Source organism: Rhipicephalus microplus, chromosome 7 (assembly GCF_043290135.1).
Source record: "Rhipicephalus microplus isolate Deutch F79 chromosome 7, USDA_Rmic, whole genome shotgun sequence".
In the NCBI taxonomy this organism is placed as follows: domain Eukaryota; kingdom Metazoa; phylum Arthropoda; class Arachnida; order Ixodida; family Ixodidae; genus Rhipicephalus; species Rhipicephalus microplus.
Window position 1 is genome coordinate 12,158,384 of NC_134706.1, and position 25,854 is coordinate 12,184,237.

At 47.0% G+C, this 25,854-nt stretch overlaps 2 protein-coding genes across 3 annotated transcripts in view; one reads left to right on the forward strand and one right to left on the reverse strand.

Annotated features, from left to right (window-relative positions):
• Positions 1–25,854, reverse strand: part of LOC119179000 (neuronal-specific septin-3) — a 128,678-nt gene that overhangs the window by 55,398 nt on the left and 47,426 nt on the right. The window lies entirely within an intron of this gene.
• The window catches only part of LOC119180160 (leukocyte receptor cluster member 8), a 146,046-nt gene that overhangs the window by 14,680 nt on the left and 105,512 nt on the right, over positions 1–25,854 (forward strand). The window lies entirely within an intron of this gene.

Sequence of the window (25,854 nt, forward strand, 5' to 3'; positions counted from 1 at the left end):
TCCAGAATGAGATGCATACATAGTTTGCTTCATTCATTCATTCATTATATAACACTATTCATTCATTAACACTATATGATTACCGTTTGTGTAAGGCGTATAAACAAGAGTAAAAAAACCAGATCAGCTTTTCTTAAGCGCCTTTCCAGGTTACAAGAAAACACCCCTGTATATGCAACACGTAAAAGGGAGTACTGGAAAATACCGACAGTGCGAACAATATATGGCAAACAAACACTCGGAAACAACTTCCCAACTGGAACGTTCCGTATGCGAGTCCAATATTTCCATATGTTTCCGTACAGAATACATATGTTTCCCATATATTTTCCATGTATTTCCGCAAGATTACGGAAACATACGGAAACATACGGAATCATTGGACATCGCATACGGAACGTTTCAGTAGGGAATTACCAAGATTATTAAACAGATTAATTTGCGAAGGGCTACAATTAGAGAACATGTCTTTTAAAGCCACACACAGGTATTTTGAACTCGAGGCAAATAATTCTTGACAAGCATTCTTCTGATGCCTCTCATTTCTAAATCTCGCGCGCACGAATGATTAAGGTCACGTAGGAAGAACGTTATTGTAATGCGGTATTTTTCTTCTTCTTTTTTTTTCTTCGTCTCTGCAAAGGATTGCGATTTTGTAAACTTAGACGTCTATTATTGTTTTTTCTATATATATGTCTTGTATTATATTATGCTGATTTGTGTTGGTTTCTTGTTGTTGCATCACTGCTGTTAAGCGCATACAATGAGGTGGCCAGCGGCCTCGTCAAGCTGTCCAAACGACAGCTTTTTCCGCCCGCCCCGTCGCATCATTCATTGTATTGATGCGAAAATAAAGTCATTGTCAAAGTCATTGTCATTCATTACTTGACTGACAGGATTATTGCTTGATTGATAAACGCACGTTCCAACACTGCACAAACACGCAGATAACATGCTGCTATATACCGAGATGCGTACATTGATTGATCGATTGATTGACGACTGGGTGACCGATCAAAGAAGGAAGGTCATAGCAGACAGCGATCGTCCGTCGTGTTTGCGCTGTTTTTTTGTGTGAAATACTGGCTGGTCTATATCTGGGGTTTAACGTCCCAAAACCACCACATGATTATGAGCAACGCCGTATTGAAAGGCTACTTAAATTTTGACCACCTGGGGTTCTTTAACGTGCACCCCAATCTGAGCACAACGGGTCTGCAGCATTTTCGCCTCCATCGAAAATGCAGCCGCCGCTGCCGGGATTCGAACCCGCGGCCTGCGGGTCAGCAGCCGAGTAACCTTATCCACTAGACCACCGCGGCGGGCCTATGTGAAATACTAAAGACGGAAAGGCGTGAAATGTATGAACGCGTTCACTATACCAGCTGGACTTGCCCCCGTATTCTAGAACGTCCCTTCACTCAACGCTTGCCCCGCCGCGGTGGTCCAGCTGCTAAGGTACTCGGCTGCTGACCCGCAGGTCGCGGGATCTAATCCCGACTGCATTTCCGATGGAGCCGGAAATGTTGTAGGCTCGTGTGCTCAGATTTGTGTGCACGTTAAGGAACCCCAGGTGGTCGAAATTTCCGGAGCCCTCCACTACGGCGTCTCTCGTGATCATAGCGTGGTTTTTGGGACGTTAAACCCCACAAATCAATCGATTCACTCGACGCTTCAGCTTCACTTGAGAAAGCCGATGGGAGCGCCATCTCTATGCACGGAAACTCACTGCATATCAGCGATATAATCTGCTGCGATTTTGGTGTAGCGCAGCATCATTTTCAGCCGAGCATGCAGCGGCGCAGTGCTCAATTCTGCCAAGTGAAGGGTAAAAATCGAGTCGAGGAGCGTTTCTGAATTCGGGGGTTGACGCGGCGCCATCAGCGCGGTCAGTTCAGCATCACTCGAGCGTCAGCTGCGTTTTCGTATGCAGTGCTTGCGCGCCCTTCCGTCGGAACCTATAGGAAAGCTGGTTTGCGCAACGGTGGGTGTGTTGTTGGATGCGTCGTCTTCCCGCCCGGGGTTTTCGTTGCGAGAGGAATTTCCGCCGCCGCCGCCGCCGGATGAAAGCGTTTCGACACGTCTGGTGCGGTGAGTCTCGCCTGTTCTCGCGCATAACGTGGCGAGCGGGACGCGCCACCCTTTTATCGCGGCCAAGTTTCCTGGCTCTCAGCGCCATGTCGGAAACTGATTAGAATTGCTCATTAATACTGAGTCTCTGGACTGGCTGGCCACGTCTTGGCTTAATGAGTGGTGTATTGAATTTATTTTTTTTCTTGAATGGTCGATGACTGACCTAACTGGCTGGCTGATTGGCTGAACTGACTGATATTATAGGTTGATTGACTGGACAAACCTGGCTGACAGATCGCAATTGTAGATGCTTGGGACGCTCTTTACTGCAGCACTCTATTCTGCTCTGTTTTATTTTTTCCCCTATGTTTTCCGGCTGTGAAACTTGCCATCATGACAGGTCGCGTGATTGGTTGATTGAACGGGCTGTCTAACTGTTTGATTGGAATGACTGGATGATTAGTGGCTGATTAGGCTGGCTGGCTGACCGTCGGCATAGCCAGGAATGTTTCAAAGCATCCATTCTTGCAAAAAAAAAAAATGGTGACGCGTCTCTAACTTAATGATTGGTTTCAATCTATCAATCATTGACTGGTTTAGTCATTGGATTGACTGGCTGATGATTGATAGAACAATTGCAGTCCAGTCAACGGACTGTTTCCTTGCTTTGTTGGCTTTACAATCTGGCTGAGAGACAAGAGGCGTTTGCAGGAATTTTTTCGGTAGGAGGACAGGGGAGGGGCCTGCGGGTACCTCGTTTATGTGAAGTGGGAACCGGGCATGCATTTGTGGTAGAGTGTCATGTCGTGTTCTATATCGGATGACGAAAAAAAATTCATGGTGGTTGGAGGAGGGGGGGGGCACGGGCCCGGTATGCCACCTCCTGGCTGCGCCACTGTGACACTGATTGGTTGATTGATTGGACTGGCTTCTTTTGATTAGCTTGGTCGAATGTCTCATTCGATGACTGACTGACTGTACGTACGCAGTACAGAGAAACGTCGAATCAACTTAGGCTATAGTGACATTCCCCGTCAAAATGAGTGATCACCACAATCGGTTAAGTTTTCGTGCTCTATAAGGCTTATATTCGGACCAACGTTACTCGCAGCGTCGGGCGCAATCACTGGCTAAAGCGCTGTGGCTGCTGAACACCGATTAGAGCTCGCTGACGCCTGTTTTCTTCTACTCTGGCACGCACTGTTCTCAATTCGTCGAAAGCGCAACACGCCTTTTTTTTTCTTGTTCGACTATTAACCATGATTTAGACGCGGCTTTTTAAACTCGTATAAAGCCTAAGAATGGGGTATGTTTAGGAAGCAGGAAATTATTAAAATTATATATCTAGTATTCTTATGGAATATTATGTATATAAAACGAACAAAGCTTACCGCTTACAAAGTAGTGATAACAAATAGTAAGACAGCAATACATATTTATTCATTTTTATTTTGGTTTAATTGTACATGCACAAAGAGATAATAGTAACGTGTTTAGCTAGCTAACCGATCAGTTTCACTGAGATAATTTGGCACAGCCAAGCAAACTTCCGCATTGCAAAATTCAGAAATACAATTATTATTCTCCTCTTTCTAATGTTGATAAGGCTGTAGAAGATGGCACACATCTCCTAATGTTATAAGATGGCTCACACAGCGACAATATATAAAAACGTCGCGTCATTTTTTTTTTTTAACCGACTACCGTTAATCCGCCCTACGGATCACGTGACTATTCAGTCCGACCCTATGGTATGCCGGTTAAAGCGCGAGACAGACGTGCGATTTTCTCTGCGATTCGGCGTGCGGTGCCACGATGCGACTGCCGGAGTGGTGACGTTTCGTGACGTATCATCGCGTCGCACCGCCGCATGGCAGTAGCCAATCAGAGCGCGGGCATACCAGTGGCGTCAGATCAATGCTAGTGGCGCCATCTCCCGGTCGCCGCTCCCATCACCCGTGGTACAAGGCTCCGGGCGAGTCGATGGAGCGGCGCGAGCGTGGATTCGCTGACATCGCCGACGGCATGACAAACATCGAACTTTTAAGCAGGAAATTGCCAAGGAAAGGATCTATGATAATACTCGGGGTAGTTCTCTACTGTTTGAGGCAAAGACGGGAGTACTGCGAACCAAGACATATCGGGCCAAATACGAAGGGGTAGACACAGTATGCAGTGCGTGTGGAGAGGAAGAAGAAACTGCCGAACACTTGATAATGTTCTGTAAAGGGCTTCACCCTGTAGTTCAGGATGATGGCGCAGAGTTTTTCAAAGCACTGGGGTTTAGGGACAGCGAGGGCAAAATAGACTTTAAGCAAGTAGACTTAACTAGAAGGAGGTTATCTGATTGGTGGCTAAAGTCAAGGCATGAGTGAAAATTAAACTCTTCACTGCAAAGTACGAATCCTCAAACTCACTTTTTAAGGGAAAAAAAAATCTAGTTTTTTGGTTCATTAAGTATTACGGCTTGGTGGCGCTAGCCACCGCCCGATCTAAAGGGTACAGCCATATCCATCCATCCATCCATCCATCCATCCATCCATCCATCCATCCATCCATCCAGTAGATTTCCCTGGTGACGTGGTGTTATTCCGGATTGAATAAAGTGATGCTTGAAGTGTGCCTTTTCTGCACGACAACGCCCGTTTTGCGATGCGCACTCCGCATCCCGTCCCCCTTTGGTGAGAGAGGGTGCGTGGCTTTGCGAACTTGCGCGCCCTCTCTCTCTCTCTCTCCATTGGGGGAGAGTGCAGCGCCGCGTCAAAAAGCGACGCGCCGACGCGCTGCGACGGATACGTGCGGTCAGGCCTTTACGGTGCTCGGCTGCTGACCCGCAGGTCGCGGGTTCGTTCCCGGCTTCGGCGGTCACATTTTGGCTTAGGCGAGAAGGTATAGAGGCCCGCGCGATGTGAGAGCCCGTTAAAGAACACCAGGCAGGTGGGCTAATTCCGGAGCTCAGCACTACGGCGTCTCTCGTGAGCATATCGTGATTTTGGGAAGCAAAATCGCGGACATTCTTTACTACGTGGCCACGCATGCATTCTTCTTTAGTTACAGGTTTCTGCTGGCTTCAGACTAAACCCTTCAGCTGGAGTGGGTAGCACTTAGATGTAGCACACCGAACACGTATTGCGCACTAAGCTTGGAACGCGATAAGAAAACATAAAAAATAATACAGTGCATGGCATGAAATAAGTATAATACATATAAATGTGTTATTACAAGAAAACAAGCAGCAAAGAAGTCGTACCAACGTCAAAAACAGCATATATGTGGCGGGTAGACGAGTCATAGGTTCCTTAGCTCCGCTAAGGATGAGGTCGCTATCGCTGAATTCACATCGTCAAATCATCATATATGCACCGGTGGAGGAAGCTGCCTCAGTGGCGGAAAACACGGTACGCACACCACCTCGCGATCGCAGCTAGACAACTCCGGCTGTGGCGCAGTGGGAATTGCACTCCGATATCCTCACCCATTCCTTTCTTCTCCCCTACGCATGCGAGGGAGAGCCCGAGCGATGAACGACGCTAATTGGGTGAAGGAGGATGCCGGGGGGGGGGGGGAGGCCCTTGCGCCGGATTCTCGGGGTCATAACCCCGTGTCGTGACCCGTCCTTGTTTCTTTTTGCACGGAGCAGCGTCTTCTGCGAGAGGCCGTTTCTTCGTATGCGAGCGCTCGAGGGCCTGCCTGACCGATTGCACCACGACGTGCACTGTAGCTGTGTTCGATGGAACAACCGCAGTCTGTCTCTTTCAGACAGACAGACAGACAGACAGACAGACAGACAGACAGACAGACAGACAGACAGAGATAGATAGATAGATAGATAGATAGATAGATAGATAGATAGATAGATAGATAGATAGATAGATAGATATAGATATAGATATAGATAGATATAGATAGATATAGATAGATAGATAGATATAGATAGATAAATAGGGATAGATAGATATAGATAGATAAATAGGGATAGATAGATATAGATATGTAGATCGATATAGATAGATAAATAGACATATATAGATAGATTGATTGATTGATTCTGTCACTTACTCACTTGCAAAAGCGCCATAGAAACTGTGTACTGTCGTTTAGTAAGCGTAAACTGTATATACACCTGCGAAAGGTGCTTGCTTCAAGTCAGCCTCCATGGGCGTTTCGCGTCGCTCATTTCACGTTGAGAAAGCTTGTTTCCGTTAGCATATCGTAAACGTGGAATACAGTGTTTCGAAACGACAGTTGCGTAGCGCTACGAAAGCAAGAGTGATATGAACAGTTCTATTCTCAAGTTAACCTTGGCGCTTTATAGTATTAATGCATCCGTCTGGATGCTTTCGCGCGATCTTACAGTAAGACGTAACGAAATCATGTCCGTGCAGTACCATTAAAAAAAAAAAGGTCCTGAAACTCTAGTGAAACTGTCTACACATGCGTAACCACTGTGCTGGTTGCTGATTTGTACCCCGACTGATACGCTATGTTGTAAGTGAAGGGTTCGAATCCCTATATATATATATATATATATATATATATATATTACGGATCCCCCCCCCCCCTAACACACACACTCGGAACGGTTAGGTCCCATGGGCAGGCATACGCCCAGAAGTCAAGAGTTCGAGCCCCGACGCATTTGATAAGTCCTGTTTGAGTCGTTATCGGCTGCGTACCGCTATATACAGCATGTTTCTCGTGTATTTAATTCGGATCGCTATGCATTTATATTGAAAAAAAAAACGTTGCGTTGCAGACTCGTAGATTATAGCTGTGGCACACACTCACTGTGGGGGAATGGCCCAGAATTGAGTGGTTTTTTTTTTTATAAAATAATTATGAAGTTTCAGAATAAGGGAGGTTTTAGAGTAGAAAGATTACAAATTAGGTAGAAAATTATGGTGCTTAATGTAATGTATTCATCTATAATGAAAAAACAAAAACGAAGCTCTCCGTCTTTCGTTCTTACTAGGTCATCATCATCAGCCTGACTACGTCCACTGCAGGACAAAGGCCTCTCCCATGTTCCGCCAGTTAACCCGGTCCTGTGCTTGCTGCTGCCAATTTATAACCGCAAACTTCTTAATCTTATCTGCCCACCTAACCTTCTGTCTCCCCCTAACCCGCTTGCCTTCTCTGGGAATCCAGTTAGTTACCCTTAATGACCAGCGGTTATCCTGTCTACGCGCTATACATGCCCGGCCCATGTCCATTTCTTCTTCTTGATATCAGCAATGATATCCTTAACCCCCGTTTGTTCCCTAATCCACTCTGCTCTCTTCTTGTCTCTTAAGGTTCTACCTACCATTTTTCTTTCCATTGCTCGCTTCGTCGTGCTCAATTTAATTTACTAGGTAACAGAAAAAAAAAGCAATGCCCTCACTTTTATACGTATATAATGGTGTACACACGTGAGGATAATACTGATTACTTAGTCATCCTATTGGCTTCGTTAATGTAGTCCGTGACACTTGCAGATAATCTGTTTCCAATACCACGTAAAGATGTTTCTGCCTATTCCTGGTGCTCCTTCCACGTGAAGCTGTTTCTGAGTCCTTCTTCATCTTCTTTTCGCGCCCAAATGCACGAAGCGAGGTCGTACTGTCACTCATTTCCCCGATAGCGCGACACAGTGATCTGTGTTTTGGAGGACCAAATAAAAGTTTATCTAATCCAATCCAATCCCCGATAGCGCGAAGGCTCTTGAGATTTCTTAACCGCGTTGTGCGCCGACACCATGACTCCACTTCTCGCAAGCCTTCAAAAGTCTGCTGCTTCAGAACGCAAGCGGCACACCATCATGGCTTCACCACCGGCAAGATTTTGGGTGCGTGGAACCGCGCGTACAAGTTAATGCAGCGAATGTGCTCAATTGATTAGGACACGAATGTGCCTCACCGTCTGTCATGTTAAGCACATAACTGCCGTTTTGTCGATGGCATGAGTGACATTTCTTTCCCCCCGTCTCTCTCTAACTTTTATTCCCCTTACCCTCTCCCCGGTGCAAGGTAGCCTACCAGGCTCAGCCATGGTTAACCTCCCTGCCTTCCTTTCATCCTTATTCTCTCTCTCTCTCTCTCTCTCTCTCTCTCTCTCTCTCTCTCTCTCTCTCTCTCTCTCTCTCTCTCTCTCTCTCTCTAACTGCGTACGCGATCACTATTTCTCTATAAGGAAACATACGCGTAGGCAGAAATGTTTTTTGGAAGAAGTGGGGGGGGGGGGGGCGGGCTTTGAAATGGTCTTTTTTTTTCTTTGTATGTCATGGCGGAAAAAAAAAGTTGGCGGGGGTAAGGGGGCGGTGTTTTACCCCTTACTCTCTGGCTACTCCGTGGAGGGCCTGGGGCGTTGAACGGCGCACGATGGAGCATTCACTCATTCATCCATCCATCCATCCATCCATCCGTCCGTCCGTCCGTCCGTCCGTCCGTCCGTCCGTCCGTCTGTCCGTCCGTCTGTCCGTCCGTCACAGATGCGGCGAGCAGCGAAAAAAAAAAAGAAAATGAACACGAAACACGTTTACGACCGCACTTCCAACTCAAGGTATACCCGCGTTCTTCTGTACTGCCCGCGAAACATACATCACACTACTGTTTCTTTTTCTTTCTTTCTTTTTCCCTCGTTTGCGACTTACCACGAAACATATGCATTGCTTTTTTTTTTTGCGCGCGCGCGTGTACAACAGTCGACGTCATTTTGCGCTGGTGCGTTTTTTTTTTCTTTCTGTTTTTTTTTAAAGGCGCACTCCTGAAGTGAAACAGCTTTGTCGACGTGAAACGCACGCATGACCGTCCCAATTTGCTTGGCAGATTCTTTACGGTTCTGCACGGCAGAGAAAAAGCCACTTAGGAACATTGCTGCAGGAAAGAGTCAGAAAAAAAAAAGAAGGGTGCACAAAGACTGTCCGTGAGGGCGGACTAAAAACGCAGGCACTAAAGACACTAAAGCGAAAACAGTGAGTTGTTTCACATTAATAAACTGCACTCTGAGAACTCTGCTGCCTAAAAGATTCACTTTCATTATTAGAGGAGAAAAATCAGTCTAAGTCTCACTTTTAGATTTCGCGCCAAAATCTCCGCGCGCGACGTGAGAAATTTCACTAGCTATTTTTCGTATTTTTGTGACATTGTCTTGATCTGAGGCTTCGTATGCTAAGTCTATGGCACGCACAGATTACAAAGTATTTCAATTTCATAGATTAGCAGCTACGTAGAACGCAGTAGACGCCTTCAAAAATTGATGACGTCACAGGGTCTGGCGCGGGATTCTCAAAATTGCGTTTCCACCCGCAGTTGTTGTTTTTTTGTTGTTGTTGTTGTTGCTCGTTTTCTAGCTTACCAAGCGTCGTGCCGCGGTAAAAGTGGTGTTTTCGGTATTGTGAAATTGTACTTTACTAATGCGCTGAAAAACGCGTTTTGCTACCTAGTGTCCCTTCAATACAAGGCAGCAGGAGGTCCCGGCCTGGAAGCGAGACAACTACGAAGTGCTAAAGAGACAGGTTTCAAATAACATTCTTCAAATGACATTGTAAAATTTCAACTTCGCATTTTTGGCCGATCATCCAGAGTGGGTACGTGTCATAGGCACCCGGCAACGCAGTTTACGAGATGTGATGGTGGCGCCAGAACACGCAGCCTAGCGAGTAGGTGCAGCAAAACCGAGTCTTCCAATGCGTATACCCTAACGAGTAGACGCAGCAGAACCGCACTTGAACGTGCATGTAATTTTCTTCTTTTTAGTTTTAAGCAGGGTGGTCACGGCTGGTTATGTCAGCGCCCAGGAAGCGTCCTTTGAAAACGCGCCGAAAAGGGCATTGACACTTCAGCGTCTCAATGTGTTCAGCGAGCGTTTTTTTTTTTCTTAGTATCCCTGGCGGTCGGTACCCAACAATGCTGAGGCGGCCCAAAAAGCTTCGTCGCGCCCCCTGGTACACTGTCGACTTCCTATAGATTAAAGGAAAAACAAACAAACAAGCAGGTTACAGTGACAGCTCCTGGCCCGGATCGAACACGCGGCCTTCGGGTCAGCAGCCAAGCGCGAATTCCTCCTCCGCGGCGGATATTTCAACAAGGTTTTGTGGTCCGTTAATGGGTTGTTCACAATCGGTCGTTAACAATGGAATGCCAACGTGCCTCACGCTCTGGTCTTCTGAATCTCCCCCGTCGTCGACGTCGTGTAAACGAATCTGCTGCTCGCACAGATATGAGGAGGAGGAGGAGGCGTCGCGCGTGGTAATAATACACGCATAAGATAGGCGACCACGACGCGGCCTGGTTCTACGCTTCAATGGGCCGCCGTCGAGCGTCGCGAATGTGGCGCACGCGTCGCTGTTTGCCACGGGTTCTTCTTTCGTCCTTGCATCAACGCACACTCCTAGGCCCGGCGATCGCGACAACGAGCTGCGGGCGGAGTTTTATGTCGAGAACGTCGCACCCAGAGAGCTTATCGCGTCTGCGTCTTCGATGAAGATGAGATGGCCGCGGGAAGCAGTTTAAAGGTGGGCCAACGTATTTCAAGGCCGAAAGGCTGCCGCAGTGACGTCACAGGGTGGGGGCCCAGTTACGCCGCGAACGCGGCGGGAAGCCTGTGTTTCGTTCACGTTTTAGGAGAACCAACGCTCCCGCTCTCGCAGCTGCTGCGGCTTGATTGGGCCGAATAAAAGATGTGGAAAAAAAGTCTTACTGAGCATGCTCAGTTGGGCAACTGGGCCCCCAACCTCTAACGTCACTGCGGCAGCCTTTCGGCCTTGAAGTTTAGTCGGCGTTGGCCAACGTATACGTGGAACGCCGGAGGAGGTTTAATAAAGAGAGAGAGAATAAAATGAGGGAAAGGCAGGGAGGTTAACCAGAAAATGGAGCATCCGGTTTGCTGCCCTGTACTAGGGGAAGGGGGAATGGGGAAGAAGGTTTAATAAAAATAACGCACGTTTTACGGCTTTGAAAGTTGAGTAAACGGCGGATCTGGCAAGAGTGTACCTCTAAGGTGGTAAAAAGTAGCATATATCGTAGAGTTTCCCAAAATTAACCAGAGGGCACTCTGGCGCTGCGATAGTTCAGCGTCCATGGGAAATGATGGGTAGTACACACATTTGCCTAAGTCTTCGTACTTGCGGGAGGCGAATCGTACTAGCGGCTTCGTTTATTGCTGTGTTTCGGTTTTGTTTTGAAAGAAAGATTGAACCCTTTTGAACTTCGTGAGCTGATTTGGAAAGTAAGTCCAAAAAATAAAATAAAATGGTGAAACCCAACCGCTGAACATTTGCATTGAACATTGAACTTGTTTCGTAAGAAAACAGCTCCAAACCTCACGAACACGCAGGGAGCCAAAAGCAGGCCAGAAGTACGAATATTAGACAAATGCGTGTACTACCCATCATTCCCATTCTCGCTGAAGCGTCGTGCGTTGCAGCTATACCATAGACACTCGCGCCAGAGTTCCCTCTAGTAAGTATTGTAGGAAAAATCTATGGCATATATAGAAACAAGCAATCATATCTGACAAGCAAGGGCCTTAGAAGTGTGGCAGCTTGGGCTAGTTGGTATGGCATGACGATAGTTATAGCGCGAGAACAAAACGACGACACAGAGACAAGAAGGTTACAGCGCGAGAACAAAACGACGACACAGAGACAAGAAGGACACGAAAGAAATCCTACTTGTCTCTGTGTCGTCGTTTTGTTCTCGCGCTATAACTATCGTCAAGCAAGGGCCGTTAGATCTAGAGTTTGCCACAATCACGAATAACAAAGAGAGTGAAGACGCCGTCGCGTTGGAGTGTTGCGTTCCGAGACGAGAGCGTTATTTTCCAAATCGCTTCGGGTATCGCTGTCATTACGTGCAACTGATCTGTTCCATAAACAAGCGGTAGGACGTGACCGCCCACTGGCTTGCGGCCTGGAACGTCCTGATGAAAAAAGAGAGAAAAAAAAAAAACTTTCGAATGATGCGAAGACCAGCAGCCCGCAGCGGCTGGACGCAACGACGGTGGTGGTCCAGAAGAAAAAAAAAAAGCGCTCGGCTGTTTCCTCCTCCCCCTTCCTAAGCGACCGCATCATCAACAAGGGAACCCCACTTTCCCCGTCTTTTTTATTATTTGCCTCTTTATCTTTTATTTACATGTTTTTGTCGCTGAACTTTTGAATTTATTCCATTACATTTTTATTTTATTATTTTCTTTACTCGAAGCCTGCCTGACTCCCTCTTTCTTTTTTTCTTTCTTTCTTTCTTTCTTTCTTTCTTTCTTTCTTTCTATCTATCTTTCTTTCTATCTTCCTTCTTTCTTTCTTTCTTTCTTTCTTTCTTTCTTTCTTTCACGTGTTTAGTTCACTGCGTAACGCTTACAAAGAACTTCACCGCGGTCTCCGCAACACTGCGGAATGTAAACGATGTGGAATGAAGGTACCAGTTGGTGGGGGGGGGGGGGGGGGGAATGGGGGAGACCCGCTGCGGCGCTCTTCAAAGCTATTCTTTGTGAGCCCCAGCCCCCTTCTCCTTTCGAATTACCTAAAGTACCGTAGGAGAGAGGTAAGAATCGCTTCTTCGGAACCCGCGCGCAACGCAACCGCGCGTGTCAGCCACACATTCACGACGGCCGTGCTGGCAGGTGCCTCGGCTGCTGCTGGTAAGCAGTCGCGGTACAATACAGGTTTTCTTTAAAGACGGATAGTCTTTCTTGGGGACCTTCGACGGAAAAATTTTGGTCTGCCTGTCTGTCTGTACATTTGTCTGTCCGCCCTAACGATACCTCAAACGGCACCGAACGGCCAACCCCCCCATCCGCAGCGCCCACCAATATTGCTCAATGTTTAAATTAAAGTTCATAGTTGTGCGATTTTCAATTAAAAAAAAAAACAAATATTGCGCATACCTGAGGCGCTATAACAACATGTCTACGTTTTGTATGTCTGCCTTTATACTAGAAGAGGACACACACGAAACACTCTAAGGACGTTCAATCGCGTTGCGCTGACAGTGCAGCGCGATGCTCAAGATGTTTCTAACGCTTTGCAACGACGGCACGGTGGTGACACCTGCCCGTCGCTTTGCGTTCTACACCTTATCACCTCCGAGACTGGCGCGCATCTTTCTCCGCGGTCGCGCACGCCTACGTTTTCGAAGATAACTGCCAGAGGGCGCTCGTGTATAACGTGCCTACATGCGCTTGTTCGCCTCCGTTACACGCTCGAGGCACTCTAACGCAGCGCCCCCAGAATACCGTTCACCGATTTTCTTGCGCAGAACATCAAATAAACGTTTTGTTCACTCTCTCCAGATGCAAGACTATCATCTTTCGACGGCGTTTACAGTGTAACATGTAGACTCGGGCCAATTATTTCCTTCGCTTTTCACTCTAGGGGGAGGCAGAAGGAAAGAACACAGCGTCGTTGCAGAATGAGAAATAAATGTGGAAGAGGAATGGGATCCGTTAGGAGGAGCTCGTGTATACAGCATGAACGTGACGTCATAGACGCAGCTTCGTAGCTTTGCGGGTTCAACAACATGGTAGCTTTGATGACGTAACGGCAGCACTATGGCATTGCGCTTGACCTGCCTCAATGTGACAACGATGCGGCCACACTGTTACTGGTCTCTGTGCGTCAATAACGAAACCGACTCGGTTAAGTGACGCAGTCGTAACATTATAGCGCATCGTAACAAACCTTGCGTCCTAACCATGCACTGCACCAGCACGGAGGTTTCGGTGACGTCATTGCAAGCCACCTAAAACGAATTCCGTTTGTAACGAATGCAACGACAACAGTGTGGTAATATCGTTGTTGACGTGGCGGCGTCTGCTCGACTTTCACTGCGCGACGGCTTTCTCGACTAATCAATGCATGGGGCTCGACTTTCACTGCGCGAAGTCTGCCCCATGCATTGATTAATAGGGAGGGGGTACGCTGCGACAAATCTTCCACCCCCCCCCTCCCCCACCCGTTTCTCTGAAGGGGAACTGCACGCACGCTCACGAGACCATATGAGCAACACTGCTGTAATCACCCTGCTTTTCAACATTTCCTTTCGTTTTTTGGGGATGTAGTGGAGCCTCGAGGGGTCAGGTTAACGGCGCGTGTTGCGCATGTGCCATAGAATCTCAGCACAACCGAGCGACGCTAAACATCTTGCGCAGCATGGAGTTTCCTAAGTTAACTAGAAAAGACTCTGGCGCTGCGATCGTTCAGTGACCATGGGAGTGATGGGTAGTACACACTTTTGCCTAGTCTTCATACTTGCGGGCGGTGAATCGTACTTGCGGCTTCGTTTATTGCTGCGTTTTGGTTTTGTTCTGAAAAAAAAAAAAATTCAACCTTTTTGTACTTCGTGACCCGATTTGGAAAGGTAAGTCTAAAAGAATGAGATGGTGAAGCGCAACCGCTTAACATTTGCTTATATTTGTTTCGTGAGAAAACAGCTCCAAGCCACACGAACACGCACGGGGCCAAAAGCAGGCCAGAAGTGCGAATATTAGACAAATGTGCGTACTACCCATCATTCCCATGCTCGCTTAGGCGCCGTGCGTTACAGCTCCCATAGATTGATTGATATGTGGGGTTTAACGTCTCAAAACCACTATACGATTATGAGAGACGCCGTAGTGGAGGGCTCCGGAAATCTAGACCACCTGGGGTTCTTTAACGTGCACCCAAATCTGAGCACACGGGCCTACAACATTTCCGCCTCCATCGGAAATGCAGCCGCCGCAGCCGGGATTCGAACCCGCGACCTGCGGGTCAGCAGCCGAGTACCTTAGCCACTAGACCACCACGGCGGGGCACAGCTCCCATAGATGATGATGATGATGATGATTAAAGGCCTCCCCTTTGAATCTGGGTGACGGCATGCGCCATCTAGCCTAAGACACTAGCGCCAGAGCTCCCTCTAGTGTACATTAGGAAACTGTTGCGCAGTAATATAAAAATGAACGAAAAAAAATTGCGAAAATAAACCTCGCCTCAACCGACGCGGCGAAGCAAGACGTCTTTTCCGTAAAAAAACAAATTAGCGCCTCGTTTCTCTTTCTGGGTGGTGCGCTCTGGTACACCATCACGGTTCGGCGATCTCTCAGACGCTGCGCACTCCAGAGGCTGCGGCATCTCTTCGGTTCAAGGAACCGACCGACGCGACTCGGAGGCGTCGTTCTCTTTTTCCGGCGCGTCCTGTACAGGCACCCTCGTATCGGCTTGATGCATTGCCAGCCCGGGCTTATCTAGGGAAGCGCTTCCCGGAAGTGTTGCCAGTAAAGAAAAAATGAAGAACGAGATATCGGCATCCGAGGCAATACGAGGCCCGCTGATATGTGGCTCGAGTCGGTACGGGGTACAATACACTCGTGTAGACGAAGGAAACGGGCATGCTATAACGACTCGGATATCCCTTGTGGCGAAACAGTGCAAACGAGGCGAAGAGCATACATGTAGTCTGTGCGGTGTCCTTTATGTTCCTCTATTCGTATACGACGAGTTACCCCTGGTCATTAAGGGTAACTAACTGGATTCCCAGAGAAGGGAAGCGGGTTTGGGGGAGACAGAAGGTTAGGTGGGCAGATGAGATTAAAAAGTTTGCGGGTATAAATTGGCAGCAGCAAGCACAGGACCGGGTTAACTGGCGCAACATGGGAGAGGCCTTTGTCCTGCAGTGGACGTAGTCAGGCTGATGATGATGATGATGATTCGTATACCTATTTCGCCACTACATTCGTGAGCCAACTGTACCCGGCGACAACTTTAATTGTCACTCGAGGGAAATCTTCTGCACACGTCGCACTACACGTCGTACTACGCAAAGTAGTGCGTTTGGCGAGCGTTACGTTAACGCTGTGAAATAGAGTGCCTCGATGCGCTTGGAAGCATAGAGTTTCGCAAAATTAACTAGAGGGCACTCTGGCGCTGCGATCGTTCAGCGACCATGGGAATGATGGCTAGTACACACATTTGCCTATAGTCTTCGTGCTTGTGGGTGGCAAATCGTACTTGAGGCTTCGTTTATCGCCGTGTTTCGCTTTTGTTTCGAAAGAAAGATTCAACCCTTTTGAACTTCGTGACCCGATTTGGAAAGGAAAGTTTAAAAGAATACAATGGTGAAGCGCAACCGCTGAACATTTTATTTGCTAATATTTGTTTCGTGATGAAACAGCTCCAAGCCACACGAACACACACGGAGCCAAAAGCAGGCCAGTTTTACGAAGTTTAGGCAAATGTGTGTACTACCCATCATTCCCATGCTCGCTGAAGTGCCGTGCATTGCAGCTCCCATAGACACTAGCGCCAGAGTTCCCTCTAGTGTGTATTGGGGAAACTCTATGGTTCGAAGCACTCTACAAGTAAGTCATGAGCTGTGTTTGGGATCCATCGTGAACTTTCTTACAGCGCAACACCAGAAAAAATACAGGACAGGGAGGTGTTTGGGAGGCTGCCATACGCAGCTATACAACCCCGACATTCAGGAGGCCATCCTGAGGTGGGCTGAGGTGGTAGACTATAGGCCTACCGCGAGCAGGACCCCTCACCTCCTCGTAGCCCCCATTGCCTTCAGATGGGATAAACAAAGTTGTTTCTCACTGTGGAAAGCGACGGAAGGGGGGGGGGGGGGGCTCACCGTCGGCGTTTCATGTAGACGCGCACGCCGCTTGTACACGTAAAAAGGCGGGACTTCTTCGTGCGTTCAAACACGTGACATGAACAACACAGAGGAACAATGGGAGGCACTGCTGTCCAGCTCGGCCATTGTTGATCAGCGCTGGCTGGTCCAACGGGTAGAGATGATGGCTAGGGCCAGCGGAGCCCTGGAATAGGGGCCCGACCATTCGGAATGCTCCGCGTTATGCGCAAATAAAGTTTCTTTTCTCTCCCTCTCTCTCTCAAACACGTGAGACGACAAGAAATAAATGTAAAGAGATATGCGAATGTCTTACTGGTTTGAGCTATACGTCCTGTCGCACATAGCTCCACGTAGAAAATAAAAGGAGGAACTTTTTCTGTTTAATAAAGGAGGAACCGTCACGGTAGCTCAGTGGTATTGAGCATCGGACGCGTTATTCGAAGGTCGCAGGTTCGGTTACCTGCCGGCGGCAAGTTATCTTTTCGTTGTACTTTTCTTTCTTCACGTTAACATCGAAAAAAAGAAACTTCTAATAACATGCCCTACACTTTTCTTGGCATTATTGTCTGTTGGTTGTCAATAATATTGTGTCTAACACACAAAAAGAAAACACTAGCACTTAAGTTTCCACTTTCCTTCACATTGCTTTAAGCCATTTAGGGGTCCCAGTGCTGTCGCTGGACCTTGGGACGCTCGCCTGCACATTATTAACATGAGAAATGTATTTTCAGCAAGTAATAAACTCAAACTTATTGACTCCATAAAATACTGCACCTTGAGGAGCGGACCTTTGCCTGAACAAGCACGCGCTTAATGGCATTCAAGTAAGTTTTTAAAAAATGCAACGCCTAACTAAACGTCGTTACCAGTGTCGCGTCAGCAAAGTCTGCAGCAGCGTCAGCTCCTTTTTTAGACAGCTACGCTCAACTAAGTAGATGTGTCACTCATGCGTCGTGGGAGCGATGAGTCATGACGTATTGCAAGCCTTAAACGAGCACGTATGTCTTAACGTGTTCGTCTGCGACCACGTTACGCCGGACCGTGGTGACGTCAGCAGCCGTTTGCAGACGGAAACTCGATGCTCGCGGAGCGAGCTTACGTCACGATACACTTACGTCACGATACGCTTACGTCACGATACGTCACTGATGAAGTTTGCGTATGCATGATAGGAATACCGCTGTACTGTGCGCGCACGGCTTATTCCATAGAAAGAACTCATTGCAAGAGTAAGGCCAAGGAAAAAAAATGCAACACTTACTTCAACTTTTTTTTTTCTTCTCTCTTCACACTTTTTTTTAAATATGAAAGTGTGCATGTGGTGCTTTGATTGATATGTGGGGTTGAACGTCCCAAAACCACTATATGATTATGAGAGACGCCGTAGTGGAGGGCTCCGGAAATTTAGACCACCTGGGGTTCTTTAACGTGCACCCAAATCTAAGCACACGGGCCTACAACATTTCCGCCTCCATCGGAAATGCAGCCGCCGCAGCCGCATGTGGTGCTTTAGCCAAGATGTGCACTTTAACGTTTATTATATGCTGCGTTTAAAAGTGCACTGTACCCATAGACAATCTCAGTATAGCAAGAAAAAAAACATGTTAAGCATGCCATGAAAATATAATTTGCGTCATTTATTCCTCAAATCGAAACTAATAGACGACCTATAAATATATGCAGGTCGCGCGATCGAATCCCGCCTGCGGCGGCTGCATTTCCGATGGAGGCGGAAACGTTGTAGGCCAATTTGGGTGCCCGTTAAAGAACTCGAGGTGGTCGAAATCTCCGGAGCCCTCCACTACGGCGTCTCTCATAATCGTATGGTGCTTTTGGGACGTTAAACCCCACGTATCAATCAATCATCAGTCTAAAAATATATAAGTTGTCATGGTATTAAAATATTCACCAGTATCTACTTAACGACGCGGCTTTTTGGTTATGTAATTGTTGGGGGTTTAACGTTCCAAAAACACGATGTGATAACGAGAGACGCCGTAGCGGAGTTGGTTACAAATGACCTCCGCCGTAACTACGTAAAACCAAACAAGTATCGTGCTAATGTAAACGTGTTTTTTGGTATAACTGATGCCAGAACACAACCATTGGTTGAGCGAATCTACTGACATGTACCTGATCTCATGCGCTTGGTGTAGAACGCGTTCCTATCGAAAGAGATATAACTGCTTAACTTGCAGAAGCCCTGTACTTTTGCCTAGACAATAACAATAAACCTGCTTCTGCAAACTTTCGCCAGGGGCAGTACGTACATACAATAACGGCGCACCTTTTTAGAATCCTACAAACCTACTATATTTTTTTCTGCAAGCTGCGAACGTAAACGGGTACACCTCGTTCTTTTTTGTTTCTTTCTTTCATTTTAAAGCAATTTTCGTTTCTTCACTACGAACGGCTTCAGTATCCGAAACAAAACGGAAACAAACTGCAGACAAGCAGAAGGAAAGAAGGAAATGCCTGCAGCAGAAGTCAACAGCACTTTTCGTCTGTTTCTTTCGTCTGCCCGTTTCGTCTGCCCGTTTCGTCTGCTCGACGTATACTACAACCCGCCGCAGCCTATGATTACGTTTCATTTTCTTTCGCGGCGTATTCCCGGAATTTCCGTTCCGAGTGCCAGGCTACCACGCAACGTGCATTCGTCGTTCCAAAAGCTGTGTCACCATCCCTGCGTTCACCCTACGTTTATTTTTTTTCACCCCACAAATGAAATCACAGCTGTGACATAGCTTCTCCCCCAAATCTGATAATTTATGGAAATCGGTTTATGGTGTCCCGCGCACCCCCTCAGAGAAAAATAACTAAAGTGTATATATATATATATATATATATATATATATATATATATATATATATATATATATATAGTACACGAGGAATGACGAATAGAAGATATGGTGAATTGTATCAAGTTATGTTTATTGGGATAGTACGCTATACGCAAATCTAACAAGTGCTGTACTCTCCACACACATGCACAGTGGTCCGTTTGAAGAAAAGGACCACATACAAATTAGCGTTTCGTTCTTCTTGTTACCGAAAGTCATTTTTCCACGGCGACTGATGAGGGAGAACATATAGTAATAATGATGCGAGTTATGATGTATTTCGTAATGAAGTCGCACAGTTGCACATACAAAGAACGGTGATTAGTATAGTAACGGTGAAACAATACATATGAGACGACAATGTAGTTGAACAATGAAAAGTGACGAAAGGTAAATTACGAATCGTCTTTCGGAGATGCATGCGACAAGTGCAAATGAAACTCGTTGAACCGAATAAGCTTCGCATTAAATCCGTGCGCCAAAAAACTGCATGGAATGCCATGCGTTGCTTTTCTTGGGAAGTTGTTCCTGAAGGAGTGACGTGGTAGAAAACACCCACAGAATATAAAAAAACTAGAAAACAAAAACAAGGAACAGTGCAAGGAAGAAAGAGCAGACAATAAACGACAACGTCGCAGACGAGGCACAAATAGCGGTGTTCGTCTGCGAGCAATCTAAATTTCGAAGGCTTAGCTTACACAGAAGAAAAATAACGAAAGGGTCACCAAATTTAGGAAGGAGGAGCAGACGACAGCTACACATGCGCGCGCATCGCGTAGCAGACGGCGCTTGAGTCGTCCTGTTCGTCTGTCAGCGTTGGCAGTTTCGAAGGTATACGTAACTAAAGCAAAACGAGCAGACGACAGGTACATCGCGTAGCAGACGACGCGGGGTAGCAGCGCGTTCGCAGACGACTGCCTAGGGCAACCCCATTTTTTCTCGGCGACTGCCGCGGCACAACGCTCAGTTATCTGGTAAAAAGGGATGGACAAGACGCGGGGTGTATTTCGGGACGTCCCTGAAAAACGTGAGGTCGAAGCCCAGTGTTGCCTGACCCACGTGCCCGCTCACAGCCGGTCGTTGTTGTGGAAGGGGGGAATAAGACGAAGGGACGTGACAACTTATCACCCCCGCCAGCCAGCTTTTCTGCTTGTGTTTTGTGCTTTCCTGTCGCCCGAATGAGCGAGCCGAGCCGGTGCCATGACGTCACCCAACCCCTCTTCTGACACTTCCCCCCTCCCGACTTTCTCCCACGCATGCCCAGCCGCGTTTCGCAGAGCGCGGTGTCATGGCGTCGCGCGGGGTTGCAGCCTGCGGCGATGACGAATAGCCGAATAGCGGCTCTCTTACTCCCTCTCTCGCAGCATATCCCTTACCTACCTCCCTCACCCTTATCGTCTGCTACGCCAAGCGCAGAAAGCAGACGGAATGAAAAAACAGAACAGACGACAAAAAACGCAGAAAAGTACGTCTGGATAGACAAAACACCACTCCGGTGAGCCATCCAGAGGGTGTGTACGTACTACATGAACGGGGGTTTGTGCGGGGAAGGACTGTACGCTAAGCTTTCAAACGTTAAGTGGCGTGTGCGCCTGCGAATCCCCACTGAGAAGCAAGAACCGCAGCGCAGACGCAAGCTTGTAACGCTACGTTTTCTATCCGTCTGTCGGCCGGTGGGAGCCTGACACGCGCCAAACGAAAACAGTAGAACGTCGAGAAGCAAAACTGCCTTAAAAGCAAAGACGGTATACGGTGGGTTGGTAGGTAAATACAATTGAGAAACGACGCGGTGAGTGAGTGAATAAACGGAAGAGGCGGTAGTGGTGGCTTTGATCTCGTATCGGGTGTTGTACTTGGCGAAGAGCTGGACGGGCTAGTGGGTTTCGTACAGTCGTAGCGGCCGACGCAAAAGCCGCCACCGTCTGCTCAATTTTGAAGCCAACGACAACACGAAAACAACGCGTGAAAATAATGAAGGGGGGGGGGGGGAGACGAACTCTACCAGTAACTTTATGGATGCGTTCCAAAATGTTTGCTTGGTGCAGAGGCAGCAGATAACGGCAGCACACATATATATCTGCTGCCTCTTCCGAACATTGTGTGTGTGTGTGTGTGTGTGTGTGTGTGTGTGTGTGTGTGTGTGTGTGTGTGTGTGTGTGTTTAATGTAGTGAACATTCATAAGTTTTAACATTGTATTACGCACAGAAAAAAATAATGACTTGGCGAATGTGAAGACATCATTGGTCGAACCGCAGTTCTTGCGCTCCGTTATTAAGTCCCTTCCGAGAGGGCGAAATATGAGAAACAATGAGCGTCATGGTGTACTTTTCGAAACCGAGTAAATTAATTTTGCTACGTTTTTTTTTAAATATATTTTTGTTCACTTGTGTCATTTCACTCCGTTTTTACGCTGCGCTTCTAAATTGTAACTCCGTCTTTACTCCAGTACGTTTTCTTAGTTGTTCGTTTTCTGCAAGCAAGTCACGTTTTCCTCCGTTTTTACTCTGATTCGTGCTCAAAATCTTCTTCCCTGTGCTCATTCTGTATTTTGGCACCATTTTACTGATCCACTTGCACTCCCATTGTCAAACTCCAAAATTTTTATTTACTCCGATTTTGAAGAGCTCTCACAGCTCAGAATGCTTTCATTCAAGTACACTTTCACTGCAAGCGCTGACTCAAAACTTACACTTCGATGATTACTCCGTCTTGCAGCACCACTTTATTGCATTAAACTTTTTTCTACTCCGACTTTAAACCACTTTTTATTATTCCTGTATTTTCCCTCCGCTTTTGAATAGCTCCCCCGGTTTAGGAGGCTTTCACTATAGAGTACACCTTTATCACAAGCCCCGGGCGACAAATTTTCGTTACTTGCTCTTTTATTTATTCTTCGCTTTCGTCGCACAAGTACCGTCGGATTATGCAATTGGGCCCTTCGTGGCGGTACGTCATTCGATCGATAGGCGGAGCGGTGAAGCGTGTCAGGTGTGACTAGTCGCGACAGCGGTTTCGGCACGAGCCAAATCCATGTAGTCACGCTCCCGCTGGGCGGAATCAATAATACATCCTTATACGAACGCGTACGAGATTAACTGCAGCGGCGGAAATTGGCCGAATTCTCGTCCGACGGCGTTGGCCGTTGTCTTTCGGGCGGCGCTTCCTTTCCAGCTCTTCTTTGGACTTTTTCCCCGTAATAAGATTCATCTTGTATACACTTCGCGCGAACTTTCGGTCAAACGTAATTTTGTTTTCTTGTTTCTATCGAAGGGACACTGAAGAGCAGAGCCTTTTCCCACGTATTAGAAAAACTATAATTTAACAATCGCGCGAACACCGCTCCTATACCGCGACGCGACGCTTGGTATGAGAGTAAAATAGCGAAAAGAAAATGCCGGTGGAGACGCCACCGTGAGATTCCCGTACCAAACATCGTGACGTAGTAACTCTTTAAGGCGTCCACTGGGTTTTGCGTAGCTTCTGCTCGATAAAATGAAATACGTAATCTTCTGTGGGTGCCACAGACCTAGCATACGAAGTTTCGGAAATTTTCATCGAGCCATGCAATGTCACGAAGATACGAAAAAATGCATTCTGCAATTTGTTACGTCAAGTGCTGGGATTTCGACGCGAAATTTCAAAAGGAAACTTCAATATTGATTTTTTTCGTTAATAATGAACTTATGAGAGTGACACTTATGGCATTAGATTTCTCAGTGTGCAGTTTAGTAATCTAAAACAACTCATTGTTTCTCTTTAGCGTTCTTTTAAAGCGACAATCTTAGATGCATCGTCAGATGCGGAAATTGGGCGTCGGCGGTGTCAACGCGAGTGATGAATAAATCGTAACGTGATGGCGCCACCAAATGACGGCATAATGACGTCACATATCTCGAAATCTTGTGATGTCGTCGTCATGGCATTATGTGATGACGTCATCATAGAAACGTCTCTTGGTCGAATTCGAGACGATCACGGAGGCCATGCAAAAAGCCAGGCGAAGTGCAGAAAGCTTTCGGAAGGGGGCGAAGAGGGGGTTTCAGTGCATCGACTTGGACGAAATTGAAAAAAAAGATCGCTTCACCTTAATTCAAGTCGTCTACGCTTAATGCATGAAGGACCTTGTGAATTTAATCAGTATAGACAAGCTGTACACAGAAACGTAAGCTCCGCCCACAGTACCGCGCCGCTTTTGCCCTTCACTCATGAAAGACACTCTCGCTGGCTGATTTCCGATCGAACCAGAACTATAGCAATATATATACCAGACCCACCAAACTCGCAGCTTCCGTCTTCACAATATTAAAGGGGCTCCTACTTTTTTTACTAACTATTAATGACGACTTTTTCTCTAGTGGTAATCGTCAGATGAATGGGCAGCTGAATGACGATGTCATGCTTCATTCCGCTTCAGTGCACCTTTTTTTCAAGTGTCACCCAAACGCCATTGTGACAGTTAGAGAGTCGTAATACATTAGAACAGCTAGCGTAAACTGAACGCATGACGTCACAATAGCAATTGTACGCGCGCTCGTTCGCACTGCTTCTGTGAAAATAAAAATGAAAACGTCTGCTTCCGTGAAAATAAAAACTTGTCAGCGGCAACTTATCTTTTCGGATAATTTGATTTATTGACATTTGCATCATGATTGCTACAAATAACATCCCTTATACTTTCCTTGCCTTTCTTAGAAAGTCTGTTAATTAGTTTTTATTAATGTTGTGTTCGTGCGTGCTTATGTAATTACCCTACACATTTCCTTTCGTGCATTTCGTGCGCCCTTATCTTTCGCTGATATACCAGCGCGTACAACACGTAGTACAGACGCTTTGAACCTTGTATACCTTTCAGGTCTCGTTTGGATTGTTTCGAATTCTCTTTTTTTTCCGCGTGTGGTGGAAATTCGGAACAAGCTTGATGGTGCGTTGCGTAGACTGAACACTGTAGAGTTCGGGAAAATTTTCATGTGTTAGTCACATAAATTTGTGCGCACTATTGTTTGCTTCTGTGCTTTCGTTGATTTTTTTTGTACCCGCTCCTGCAATGTTTCAGGCATGGGACAGCAGTACTTGTAAATAAATAAAATAAATAAATTAATTAAAAGAAACCAACTGATAAGCAAAAAGAAATCGCTACAAATAAGCCGTGGTGTCTTCTTATGGCATAGTTATAGTTATAGTCCGGCACGATTGACAGACGACACGATTCACGTGCGCGTTGCATTGTCGTCTGTCTCCCTGTCCTGCGATAAAAATCGGTGTCAGACACGCATGCGCGAGAAACGGGAGGAAAGCGACCGGAAATTACGACAGTTTCCGCGTGCTTCGCATGCGTGCATCAACCCCCCCCCCCCCCCCCTCGGAGCGCGTTAGCGGAAACGAACAGATGACAGACAACTTCCGGTTCCGAGTTATCGCTGCCTTTGACCTTGAATAATGCGCGTGACTTCTGGAGGCGAATCTGAGGCAAGAGCTTGCTGGCGTTGCTGAGACGACCGTGCATGACCCGTGATCGCTGAAATGCTAAAAAAATATGCAAGTATATAGGCTCCATTTTGCAAGGTCGGCGACAGCCTCTTCTGCGCGTTTCGGACGGTTAATTTTACCGTGTACCGATCTATCTCTGTGTGGAGTGGTTCTAAGAGGGAAAGGAAGAGAAAAGTGAGCCCCATAACTGTCTGCATCACGGTGCGACACCTCAACAGTAGCTCACAAGGGATGGGGGTGAGGAGGGATTAAAGAATAGGATTAAAGGTATATATATATAGAGAGAGAAAGATGCGCTAAGCCAGTGAGCGAGGACATATCGAGGGGATAGGAAAGATAGGAAAGATGGAAACACGGTCACAGGAGTCCGAGGACGGGGCACCACTTGCGAGAGCTCTTGTCGGCGTCAGGAGATGGCGTAGGGCGAGTCCAGTAGGTCAGAGCTACGCTGTCGTCGGAGGACGGCGTCAGGGGATGACGTAGGGCCAGCCCAGTCGGCCAGAGCTACGCTGACGTCGGAGATCGCGAGGGCACAACCGGTCGGCACGGAATCCAGCGAGCCCTATCTCTGTGTCACTGGCTTTATTATATGAATTTTGAATGTTCTGGAAAGTCTTATAGGGTGATCCTGTTATCAGCAGTTTTTCCAATCGCATTTTGAGTCAGAAACTTCATCAATTGGTTTATGTGGCATTGAAATCAGCTAAGTCAGAACACTTCGCCTAAAAGGAATCTCAAGTTGGTCGGGATCTCTTAGCGTCGGCGACGAATTCAAAATTCGGTTTCTGTGCTGATGATTAAAACGTATACTAGCGCAAAATTGACATACTCGTTCTGATACTGATTTGCGTAAATA